The following is a 4,513-nucleotide window of genomic DNA, read 5'->3' as shown; positions in this document are numbered from 1 at the left end:
CAAAAGGGGAAAGGGGTGAGAGGTCTGAGGGTGGACTTGGAGGGCAGGCAATTGAAGGGCCTGGTAGGGGTGGAACTGTGCTTGTGGACATTGGTGCTGTCCAGAAGACTTTGGGGGTCTGAAACTAGGGAGGTATATGTAATATATTGATTTGGAGGGGTTGGGTTGTGATGTGTTGTGGTCAGACCATCTGCTCCTAGAGAACAGGCCTATGGCTACTGGCCATATGGTGTAGTGGTTAACACCTCCAAATATATGTTGGATGGTCCTAGGTTCAAATTCTGGTGTGGCCTCTTTTCAGACTACAATATGATGACCATAGGGGGTGATGGAGGTGATTATGGAGAATGGAGGTACTGAGGTTGGTATGGAGGGAATGGAGGTTGGACAGAGGTGGTATGGATACATGGATATGACAACTAATTGTTAGACACTGGTCCGGGGTCGGCACTGAGGGTCACCATTGCGGGCCGCTATAGGCTGTGATGCTGTGAACAAGGCCCGAGGGTAGGGCATTTGGCCTTAGCAACTCTAAAGGAGCGCTGTGCCCCCTAGCTGTCTTTTGGCCCTCATTTCAGACTTACTGGGGTTGCCTTGCTGGGGTCAGGACTTAGGAGGTCATGGTCAAATCGATATTAGAGCTAAAGTACTATAATGTATCATACAGGATATATATAGGAAGATGAAATGAATGGAAGTGGGCCAGGCCGAAGGCCGAAGGGTCCGGAAGCAAAAGGGAACAAGGAGCGGGGTTGGCTGCACAGCAGCCGGCAATGACTGAGGGTCAAAACAAACAATAACAGATAAATATGTGAAGGAGTGTAGGGCTGCGATAGCGATGATGGTATCATAGCAGCACTGGACTCGGAGTTGGGCCAGAGTCGGGCACAGGGATGGCAGTGGCCTGGTGAGGGCCAAGTAGGTGGAGTAGGCGATGTTGCAGAGTCATGCTAGGCACGGTGCCAGAGGCAGACTCAGGGCAGGGAGGTCGGTGTGGCTGTGGGGGAGTCGGCCAAGTGCAGGAGAGCCTAGGGCAAGCAGGGAGGGTGAGCATGGAGGATAGGAGTGAGGTTGGGGCTCGCACTCACACTCACACAGCGGGAATGGGCTCAGGCAGCATCGGGACAGGTGGCTAATGGGCCGGAATGCACAGTGTAACGGGTCTATCCAACTAGACTCAAGACAGGAAGGAGGGGGGATAAGAATCTCACTACTGGTCAGGCAAAGGGTGTATGGGTATATTTTGGTCCTCTAGAGTGTGGTGCTGATAACTCTCTAGCTACTGTACAGCAGTCATGGAAGAGTCCGAAGAACCAATAAGGAAAGAACATCACATGACAATAAGGAAACATTGGGCTCTAGACACCGGAAATGGAATCAGAAAAATAAGGAAAAATAAGGAGTGTGTATGAGAAGTGGGTGAGAGTGTGTGCTATGTATTGAGGATGTGGGGAGTTTGTTGAGCATGGTAGAATCGCAGGATTTGGCTCATTTATGGTACACTGGCAAATCTGTTGTAGTTAGTTCTCTTCATTTTCTATTCAATCTGTGCTCCATATAGTGTCATGTGACTGCCAAGTCGCTCTTTACTGTTCTTACTACTGTAATAACACTAAACTGCTACTCAGGCAAGTCTCCTCTTGTATATACTGTTCTTACTACTGTAATAACACTAAACTGCTACTCAGACTGAGGTGTCCTGCTGAGATACAATAAAATCCCCATTACAATGGCTGTGACACTAATACAAAATGGTGTCATTTAATTCTCTTGTTGCCTCTTCCTTATTTAGATGGCTGCTTCCTTTCCACATTAGTCAGCTGTCATCCCCCACAACCCACTCCACTCCTTCCCCTCTTGGCCTTGCCCTTTTGGGAAGCACCATAGAGTTCCAACCCTTGACCCTTGGGGTTGTTCCCTCATCCAGTCCCCCTTTGTCTCCTTCCAGTCCCCTTTGTCCTCTGACTCCACTCCTGTATTATTATATACACACTCTGTACATAGTTTCCTGTACCCCTAGTCTGAAATCGATGACTAGAGAACCAGAATCGACTGGATTGTCCCCCAAGAGACTCCCCCTGCTAACCTGAAATTAAGGACCACCTTAGACAACAAACCAACAGCACAGCACTCCACCTGAGTTGCTGAGGCCAAGGTCCCTCCTTACTGAGTCCCTTCCCCACTTCCAGACAATTACATGCTCTTATAACAGGTGAGTAGGGATTGAGATTCCAGGATGTGACAGATCTCTCCAGATCAGATCAGGGGATGGGGATCAGGCCAGTTTCCATGTGCTACCATCATCAGCAAACCTGGATGTGGAGGTCTGAGAGCTCATAGAGCTCATAGAGCTATATTTGCACACAGGGGACTATTATCTATATGAGCTTCCTGAGTGTTTAATTTACCCGATATTAAAATTTAAATTTAAAAGCATTGACTATGGCATCATGTGACTAGCCATAGCCAAGTCCCTACCATACAAGGGACTGAACAAACTCAGCTTAACTTTCAGCACCAATGCAGCACTGCACACCAAGGGTATGTAGCCCAATCAATATAGACCAAATTTAGGGATATAAATGCAGTTAATCTGAAATTACTTAGGGAAAATGGGGGAAATGAGTGGGAAAATGAGTGGGGAAATGGGGAAGGGGAAAATTGAGGGGGGAATGGGGGGGAATTGGGGGGGATGAGGGAGAAAATGAGGGGGGAATGAGGGGAAAATTAAAGGGGGAAATGGGGAAATTTGGAGGGGGGGAATTGGGGGGGGAATGAGGGGAAAATTGAGGGGGAACTGGGGGGTTTCTAAAAAGTCTGGGAAATTTAAGGAAAATTCAGAAAATGGGGGACTTTCTAAAAAAGGAGAATGTCCAAAAAATCAGGGGAAATTAGGGGGAAAATCAGAAATTTTGGGATAAGTTAGGGAGAGATATTTCAGGAAATTAGGAATAATTGGAAAAAAAAATTAAATCACTTTTTTGATAATTCAATGTGCATTGGAAAGTGCCAAAGTGGGGCAATGTAGCAATGTATGTTTCAGTGTTAGAAAACTCTCCCTCCATGTTTTGGTGAGCCAAATAACCATGGCTTTTTGACCATGGGAAATTTGGTGTCAAAGGCTTGGATGATATCTGAAGAATACATCAGCTTTTTGTTTGCTTTATTGGGTGGTATTTTTAATTTACTTCATCTGGAACACTTTTTTAAAACTGATTTATACCCTACATAACATGCATGGTTACATTGCCACACTTTGGTGCATTCCTCACATAGAATCATCAAAATTGGTTGAGTTTTGAGCAAGAAATGAGATGAAAGATAAAGTGCAAATTTTTGAATTTCAGAGTTTTCCTCATATTTTGTAAATCCCAATAAACAAATAAGGTGCTGATTTTAGTAAACACAAAAGGTATATGAGCTCTATGAGCCCACTGAGCTCATAGAGCTCATAGAGCTTTCTGTCAGGGGACGACTCCTGGGTCCCCATGACCCTCCCCTATGGCCCACAGCCTCAAGTCTGGCCAGCCCTATCCAGGGCACAATCCTACTGTGGGTCAGAGATGAGAAGGAAGTTAACTTCTCATCTTCCCACAGTGGCCACAATAGATCAAAAACTTCCGGAGATATCCAGAAGTCACATGAGACCTGAGGTCCGGGCCATCCGGCCGCACTGAGCGTCTGGCACAGGGCATGCATGGGAAGTGCAACAGCCGGGTGCGGGCATGGGTGCGGGTGCGAGTGCAGGTGTGGATGTGGGTATGGGCTAGGTCAGGGTGTATGCCCTGACACTTTCAGAGCAATGACAATGGCCATTTACATATATCCATATTATCTTTGCGCTTAGGAGAACAAAATCATTCAAACATTTAATTTTCTCCACCCGGTGTGTAGAGGGTGCACAGCAAAAAGACTCAATTTGCTCACAGAGCTCCCTACCAAGTTTGCTGATGTTGCAACCCTGTCTATGGTGATCAATCTTGGAGTTGAGAATTTCTCCAATCTTGAACTCCAGTTGTCCATCAATCACAATTGTATAGCAGCTCAGCTTATAGGCACTCTTGAGTCAAACTGTAGTGTTAATACACAAGTAGTAACAGTTAAAGTTCAACTCTACAGTCATGTGACTCTCAAATGAGAAGAATAAAGAGAAAACAAATGAAACAAGAGGTAGATAGATGTCTGGGATCAGCAATGACCCTGGACCCTAGCCGGCTGCGCATATGCATGTGGGAAGTATGCCAGTAATTCCTGTCTACTCCGCTTACCTAAGCCCCAGTGACCCGGATCATCTCCGGCATTGTTCTGGAACATTCTATGATCACGTGATTCTATCGGCAATCCGTTTGGTTTCCTTATTGCTGGACTCTACATGTACATATATAGCTGACCCTAAGATGGGGACATCCCTTTCCCCTGGCTTTAATCACAACTAGGTTATCGGAGCATCCTGTGCGAGCATGTGCATCCCCTGACAATAGACTACAACAAATCAGTGGAGGTGGAGGTTGGT

The 4,513-nt window shown here is 46.2% G+C and overlaps 1 non-coding gene across 1 annotated transcript; it reads left to right on the top strand.

The window, feature by feature from the left end:
* The first annotated feature begins 220 nt into the window (after nt 1-220).
* On the top strand, nt 221-293 carry EI90DRAFT_t286. The gene has a single exon. It is a non-coding gene; the product is annotated as a tRNA-OTHER (tRNA).
* The last annotated feature ends 4,220 nt before the right edge of the window (nt 294-4,513 follow it).

Source organism: Cantharellus anzutake (genome assembly GCF_015039405.1).
Source record: "Cantharellus anzutake strain C23 chromosome Unknown EI90scaffold_165, whole genome shotgun sequence".
Taxonomy (NCBI): domain Eukaryota; kingdom Fungi; phylum Basidiomycota; class Agaricomycetes; order Cantharellales; family Hydnaceae; genus Cantharellus; species Cantharellus anzutake.
Note: the sequence above shows the minus strand (reverse complement) of the source record. Positions and strands in the feature narration are given on the sequence as shown.